The sequence below is a fragment of the Manis javanica genome, chromosome 13 (assembly GCF_040802235.1).
Source record: "Manis javanica isolate MJ-LG chromosome 13, MJ_LKY, whole genome shotgun sequence".
NCBI classification, from domain to species: domain Eukaryota; kingdom Metazoa; phylum Chordata; class Mammalia; order Pholidota; family Manidae; genus Manis; species Manis javanica.
The window spans coordinates 24,284,147-24,291,906 of NC_133168.1; the positions used below are offsets into that span (position 1 = coordinate 24,284,147).

A 7,760-nucleotide genomic window follows, 5' to 3' on the forward strand; every position below is an offset into this window, starting at 1 on the left:
CCATGATAATCTTATTTGTTTGTTAATATTTTTCAATTGAGAAAGCTGAACTGCATGTGTCACTAAGAAGCCAAGATACAAATCAACTATGATGACTATTAAAACACACTAGAAAGATATTTCAAAAATAATACCTGTAATAATAATGTCTTTTTTCCTTTTTCTAAACTACTATTTTAAAAAAGGGAAAGATTCCTATTATTCTGGGAACTTGAATGACTGTTGAATCTTAAACTCCAGAGTAAGGACAAACGACTTAACGTGGAGGCCCTCCTGGGGAAAGGCGGCTTTCAGCAGCTCATAGTTAGTCTGCAGTCAGTGAGTAAAGCCACACCATGTGATATGTTTGCTTCACCTCCTCTTCACCTCTCCCGCCTTTGTGACTAGGAGGAGACACTGTCTTGAGAAGGAAGGCAGGAGGCCACTCAGGCTTAGCTTCATGACACACATCCCTTATTTATTTATTTATTTAGTGACATATTATGCTTTCCATCCATTATCCCATCTCAGTTATCTAGGAGGTGGTGTGGTTTTGAATTTTTATTTTTCCTATTTTATGTCTATGCAAGATATTTGGTTGTAAAGTTAATATTCAGGGTAGGCCCTAAGCAGTCTTAAAGTCTGAGTTCTTGCATTTCCAGTTTTTGAATCATAGGAAAGTCAGAATCTGTCACTGGGGACTCACCTCTAGCATGCAGCCCCTTCAACCTCTCTGAGCACCAAGCCGCTGATGATCAGCAGCCGGGGCTCTGTGTTCATTAGCTGAGAGCAAAGGTGAGCAGCCCTAAGTGGGCTCGTTTTAAAGACAACAAATTTCAGTTAGCTATTTACAGATTAGAAACAAACAAAAATTGACACCAATCACAAAAACATTTAAAAAAGAAAAAAATTTCCAGTTAATCTTTTATGTGCCTTTTGGAAAATGGAGGAGGAATGAACTAGAATTATGAGGGGGATTGTCTTATTTCAGGCAGATCATTAGTAATACAGGAAAAACGAGAATACACTATTTGCTGAGCTATAGTGCATTAATCCTCTGTTAGGTTTTGTGATCATGGACATATTGGGCCTCTCTGAGCTCCATTTTCCTTACCTATAAAATAGGGACAATAACAATACTAGCTGTACTTAACGTACGTGGCTTTGGGAGAGATGCTATGTGTGAAAGTAGCAAGTATTTGAGTGAACAGAAAGCATCAGTCATACCAAGACTTTACAATTATCAGCACCAAAAACTTCTTAGTTTATATTATTTGTTTAGTTTAGTGAAAGGTACTGTCACACCTCTTTAAGAAAAACATGTATTCTGTAAATTTTTGGTACTTGTTTTTTTTTGTGGTAAAGGAAAATGTTTCAAAGATATACTTTCTGGGCACGAGGCAGCCCCGCCTTTCTGCCCGAGGAGCGGCCGGGCGGCCATATTGCGGAGCCGCGTGCGGCGGCGGCGGCCCCTCTCCTCTCCGGTGGCGCGAGCTCTCCCCGCCGCCTCCCGTTCCCCGCCGCCTCCCGTTCCCCGCCGCCTCCCCTTCCCCGCCACCTCCCCTTCCCCGCCGCCCGCCGCGCAGCGCCCCGGCCGCCCGCCGGGAGGGAAGAAGCTGCTCCGGGAAGGTGACAACAGAATTCATAAAAGTGAAGAATTTTTAAAGAAGGTGACAAAAAGAGAAGGAAAATGCCGAAACCAATCAATGTAAGAGTAACCACAATGGATGCTGAACTGGAATTTGCCATTCAGCCCAATACAACTGGCAAACAACTTTTTTGACCAGGTGGTGAAAACAGTTGGTTTGCGTGAGGTCTGGTTTTTTGGGCTGCAGTATGTGGACAGCAAAGGTTATTCTACATGGCTTAAACTAAATAAAAAGGTGACACAGCAAGATGTTAAAAAAGAGAATCCTTTACAGTTCAAATTCAGAGCTAAATTCTTTCCGGAAGATGTTTCTGAGGAATTAATTCAAGAAATAACTCAGAGACTCTTCTTCCTGCAAGTTAAAGAAGCTATCTTAAATGATGAGATATATTGCCCACCAGAAACCGCAGTTCTTCTGGCTTCCTATGCTGTCCAAGCCAAATATGGAGATTATAGTAAGGAGCTTCATAAAGCAGGCTACCTGGCTACTGATAGACTCCTACCCCAGCGTGTTTTGGAACAACACAAACTAACAAAAGAACAGTGGGAAGAAAGAATACAAAACTGGCATGAAGAACATAGAGGAATGCTAAGGGAAGATTCTATGATGGAATACCTGAAAATTGCACAAGATCTAGAAATGTATGGAGTCAACTATTTTGAAATAAAAAATAAAAAAGGAACCGAATTGTGGCTAGGCGTTGATGCTTTGGGTCTGAATATTTATGAGCATGATGACAAGTTAACACCTAAAATTGGTTTTCCATGGAGTGAAATCAGAAATATTTCATTTAATGACAAAAAATTTGTTATAAAGCCAATTGACAAAAAGGCACCTGATTTTGTTTTTTATGCACCTCGTCTGAGAATCAATAAGCGGATTTTGGCCTTGTGTATGGGAAACCACGAGCTCTACATGCGGAGAAGGAAGCCTGATACTATCGAAGTACAGCAGATGAAGGCTCAGGCTAGGGAGGAGAAACACCAGAAGTAATTGGAAAGGGCACAGTTAGAGAATGAAAAGAAGAAAAGAGAAATAGCAGAAAAGGAAAAGGAAAGAATAGAACATGAAAAGGAAGAGCTAATGGAACGTCTTAGACAAGTTGAAGAACAATGAAAGCGCAGAAAGGATGTATAATAAAAATATTAATGATTTACACACAGAAAACTACTCAAGTAAAGAAACACTAAAGAATATAAGGAAGAACATAAGAAAGAAGATAGAGCAATCCCTATCAAGACAATTTCAAATCAGTCATTTTAAGGCAAAGGACATCCTCGAATTTGTTTTTTGTTTTCTAATAATAAAAGTTTTTCCAGGCTGTCCTAAAATCTGCATGATTGTCTTGTAATTTATGCAAAATTCTCATTCAAGTGCAGTAACTCTGACCATATCTAAGTCATGTTACTTGTTAAGATTTGTTTAAGAAATAAAAAGGTCTCTATAAAAAAAAAAGGATATACTTTCTTTATTACAAACAGGTCAGTTTAAAAAAGAAATGCAGTTTTCCTCTATTAAAATGTACAGCATTAGTTGTGGACTAAAAATATTTTCATGAAAATTCGAGGTAGGCAGGCCCAGTTTGTTTTTTCTCTATTACCTTTTTGAAGAGTAGTATGAATACTGAAGAGCGCTCTACTTACGAGCACATAACTAGTTCCACTTACACAATGAGTACCTCTCATAAAAGGCACCCTGGTAAAAATCAGAATATTGCCAGCACTCAGAACCCCTCTCATGTGCCTGCATCCCCACTCCCAAGAGTAACCACTTTGAACAGTTTAGTTTTCCCAATTTTTATACTTTAGATAACTGGAATCATACATTATACACTCTATTTTGTCCAGTTTATTTCAACATTATACTCTTTAGAGTCATCCATATTGTTATATACACAGTCACAGAGTGATTATTCTCATGGCTGTGTGGTATTATGTTGTGGGAATATACTGCAGTTTATTCATTGTATGGTCTGTGGCCCTTGGGTAGTTTCCTGTTTGGGGCTATCTCAGTAGGGCTCCTGGGAACATCTAGTACTGTCTTGATGAATGTTAAGTACGTATTTCTGTTGATCATGTTCAGTTTTAACAGGCAACTACCAGTTTTCCAACCAATTAACATTTTCACCATTTTAATTCCTGTGACTTTACCTTCTCACCAACATGTGCTATTTCCCTTCTAGGTTATTTTAGGCATTGCTGTTTATGTCTAGTCATATTGTGGTATTGTTTTGCATTCCCCTGGTGATTAATGAGATTAAGCACCTTTTCATTTATTAGTTGACTATTTGAATATTCTGTTTTTGTAACATCTGTTCAAAGCTTCACACTTTCTTCTGTTTGGTTGTCTTTTTTGTAATGACTTATAGAAATTCTTCATGAATTGCTAATATTTTCTTCCACTTGCAGTTTTCCTGTTTACTCTTCCATTGTGCCTTTTGATGAATAAAAATTTCTGTTTTCTGTTTTTTGTTGTTGTTGTTTCTGGTATACATTGTAAAAGGATTCTCCTATTGAGTTAATGAACACATCCATCACCCAACATACCCTTTATTTTTTTGGGGAAAAACATTTAAGTTCTACTATCAGAAAATTTCAATTATATAGTACAGTGTTATCAACTATAGTAACCATGACATGCATTAGATCCTCAGATCTTATTTTTCTTATAACTGAAAGTTTGAGCCCTTTTGCCAATCTCTCCCTTATTTTAATATATTCCATTTATAAATTTTTCCCTTTATAGTTAGTGTATTTTTTCTGATTAAGAACTCTGCCTAGTTTGTAGTAATGCAGATATTCTTCTACCCATGGGGTTATTTAATAATTGGAAATCAGTACCAGTCTTAAAACTATACAAAGTAAATACTTTCTGCTTGGTTAATCAAATGAAATTAAGCAAATGGCTGACTAGGCAATGAACATGATAGGGTGAATATTTTAGGTTCAAAAGCAGTCATTTTAAATCATATCAATTGTTTAGGGTGAAATAGCAGACTTGATTTTTCCTTTCTTATATATCCATTTTCAGAAATATCAGATTCCCTGCAATGACAGGCTTCAACCTTTCTACACGACACCAAAAAGAGAAGTAGCCCTTTACGTATCGCAGAGAACCCAACTTACAAATCGGGCAGTGTAAAGGATGTGGTTTGTGACTTAAATTTTTGCAGGTGTACACATAAAGTGGCAAAAGTCAATATAATTTACTTCTGCAATTTTATCTGTTGACATTTCTGGCAAACTTTAAAGTCAAAGCAATTGCCTTTTGGTGTATAGGGCTTCCTTCTTTGAACATCAAATGTACTTGAACACCAGACTGACACAACCTCTGCATCAGTCTCCCTCCCCTAGCACAGTAAGGACAGCATTTTGCCACAAGAATAGAAGCAGCAGATTTTTTTCTATGCATAGGTAATTTTTAAAAAATTAATTAATTAATTACATTTCTTTAAAGTATAGTTGATATACAATCTTATATTGGTTTCAAGTATACAACACAGTGGTTCAACAGTTACCCTTATTATTAAATCCTCAACCCCTCCAGTGCGGTTACTATCTATCAACGTAGGAAAATGTCACAGAACCATTGGCTACATTCTCTATGCTTTACTACCATCCCCATGACCAACTTATATTATGATTGAGAATTTTTGTGCCCCTTTATCCCCTCCCTCTCCCCACCCACTCACCCTAACCCTTCCCCATGGTAACCACCAGCCACTTCTCAGCGTCTATGAGTCTACTGCTGTTTTGTAGACTTAGCAGATTTGATCAATTATTTTCTTTTCTCTTTTTTTTTGGCTCCTATATGAGGCCATCAAAGCATACATATATTAATTACATCACCTACAGCTCATTTAGAAATATTTGCCACAAATCAAAAATTTTCTTGGGAGGGGGTTAATGTAACTTTTTGAAAAAGGATTTGGGTTTAGATAGGAGAAAAAATTTCTTAGTGATTTGTGAGAGCCCCCAGAAAAAAATATGCCTATTCTTAGGCATATTAAATTTTTTAATTAAATGGTCGAACTACCCTGGTGAAAGAGCACAGGAATCCTCACTTAGCTAGTCTCACTGAGTCCCATGGGTTTATACTAGGTGGAATCAGATGCCTTCAAGGACAGATGCAGCCTCTCTAGGACTTGGCACCTGTCTATTGGGACAGTCTTTTTTTCCTCTGGATTATTTGTTGTGTGTTCTTTATAATTAATGCCCACAAAGATTTGGGAAGTTTAGTTTATGTTTGTCTTGAGGGGTTATTTTGAATTTGTTTCTGTAAAAGAGGCTTTTTATTTTTTCTAAGCCTTCAGGTCAAGAAGGCAAAAGCTAACTGACTCCCCCACAGTTTGAGGAAGAAACTAGGAATAAGAGTGGGTGCTGAGGACTCTTTAAGTTTTCTTTATCTGTTTAAATACTTGGCTTACATACTTAAATTCTGGAAGAGCCCTGAGTGAGAATAGACCCTGGGGGCTTCCCCACAGTGCCTTTTAAAGGTCTAAATCCATATTACAGCCATCTTCTAACCACTTCCTGACATGGTGTGTCCTTGAAGGCCCATGAATTAAAGCAGATCACTTCTTAAATTCCTTGTTGTGATGTGTAGATGATGACAAACAAACATCAGCATTTGCATCTTTAAGAAATTTGGGTTATGGAAGAAGTTAAGCAGTGAAGGAGAACAACCAGAATAGAACTTACGCTGTGGGTGTGGAGAAATAAACTAGAACAAAGGAAGGAAATGCACTGGTGCTTTAATATATTTAAAAAAATGAATTCGTGTTTATTTTATGGAGGGTGGATTTTAAATGAATTCCTGAAAGCCTCCGGTCAGCACTTGCTTCCACCTCATAAAGAGCAGGAGAGGCCCCAAGATACCTTGGAGCAGAGAGTGTGGGGGTTCTAAAGGTGAGATCTTATCGAGTTATGACATAATCTCATATCTGTGAGGGTCTTCCCACATCCTCTCCTCACCCCTCTTTATGGAAAAGTATCTCTCTGGAGTGTGTGCTACTCCTTGACATCACTTGGGAGGTTGGGTTACTGACCCAATTTTGAAATATGACATTGAGAAAAGGGGCTGTCCACTTCTGCCTCCAACCCAAGGGACATTTCTGGAGTAGCTGTTGGTGGTGGAGGATTTGGGTCCCAGCTGTCTGACACTCACCACGCCTCCTCCATTCCCAAGAACCCGTTAAGCCACGAAAGTGGTTCTGCCCTCTCTGTGTGGTCCCATCTCTTCTTCTGGTCTAACCTCTGGTGGATTTTACTGATGGTGAGGAGTTTGAGTCAAGACATAACGCGGGAATCGGTGTGTGGTGTCTGTGGGCACTTACGCATGTGCTCTAAGGACTTCAGCAGGAGCTAGATTGTTGTGGTTCTCCGACTCATTTGTTAGCTTCTTGAGACAGGAAGATTTCTTTTACCTTATATAGTCCTCATCCTACTTAGCATGGTACTTTGCATATTGAAGATGGTGAATACTGTGGCATGGATCATGTTTCTGTAATTGTGTAACACTGTTTACAAGTGGAGTTAAGCATCTGCTGTTTCTGGCATGGGATAGCTTGGGTGGATTCTTGGTTGTGCCACTGGATAGCTGTGTGACTTTAGGAAAGTAACTGAACCACTCTGTGTCTGGGAAGTGCAGATAAAAATACTACCTACTTCATAAACTTTTGTGAGCATTAACTGAGTTAGATATGTAAAGTATTGATACGTGATAAGGGCTCGATAAGTGTGAAGCTCTTTTATTATTACTGTTGATGCCAGTTTACAGCTTACAGAGGACACTTCTTTACAGCAACTCACTTGATTCTTCCAAGAATCCTGTGAAATGTGAAAGACGTAAATCCTTACTTCATTTTGTAGTTGGAAGGACTAGATCTTCCAACATTACAGGTATGCACATACATACGTAGTCTTCAAAGCCAGGGGTCTTGGCACTGCCGAGTCTTTACCATCACACACTCTCTATCATCCTAGAGAGAATGGAAAAAATGCATGAAATCTTAATTATACTGTCATGAGGGAGAATCACAGAGATGCCAAAACACTGGCTCCTGAGCTGCCACGGGGAGCCCACGCTGATAACTTTATCATGGTTTTGTGTCCAACTAGGGCAGGGAAGCAG

General features: G+C 38.8%; 1 pseudogene; it reads left to right on the forward strand.

Annotated features, from left to right (window-relative positions):
• The first annotated feature begins 1,560 nt into the window (after positions 1 to 1,560).
• Positions 1,561 to 2,904, forward strand: LOC108400086 (radixin pseudogene; annotated as a pseudogene).
• Positions 2,905 to 7,760: the final 4,856 nt, after the last annotated feature.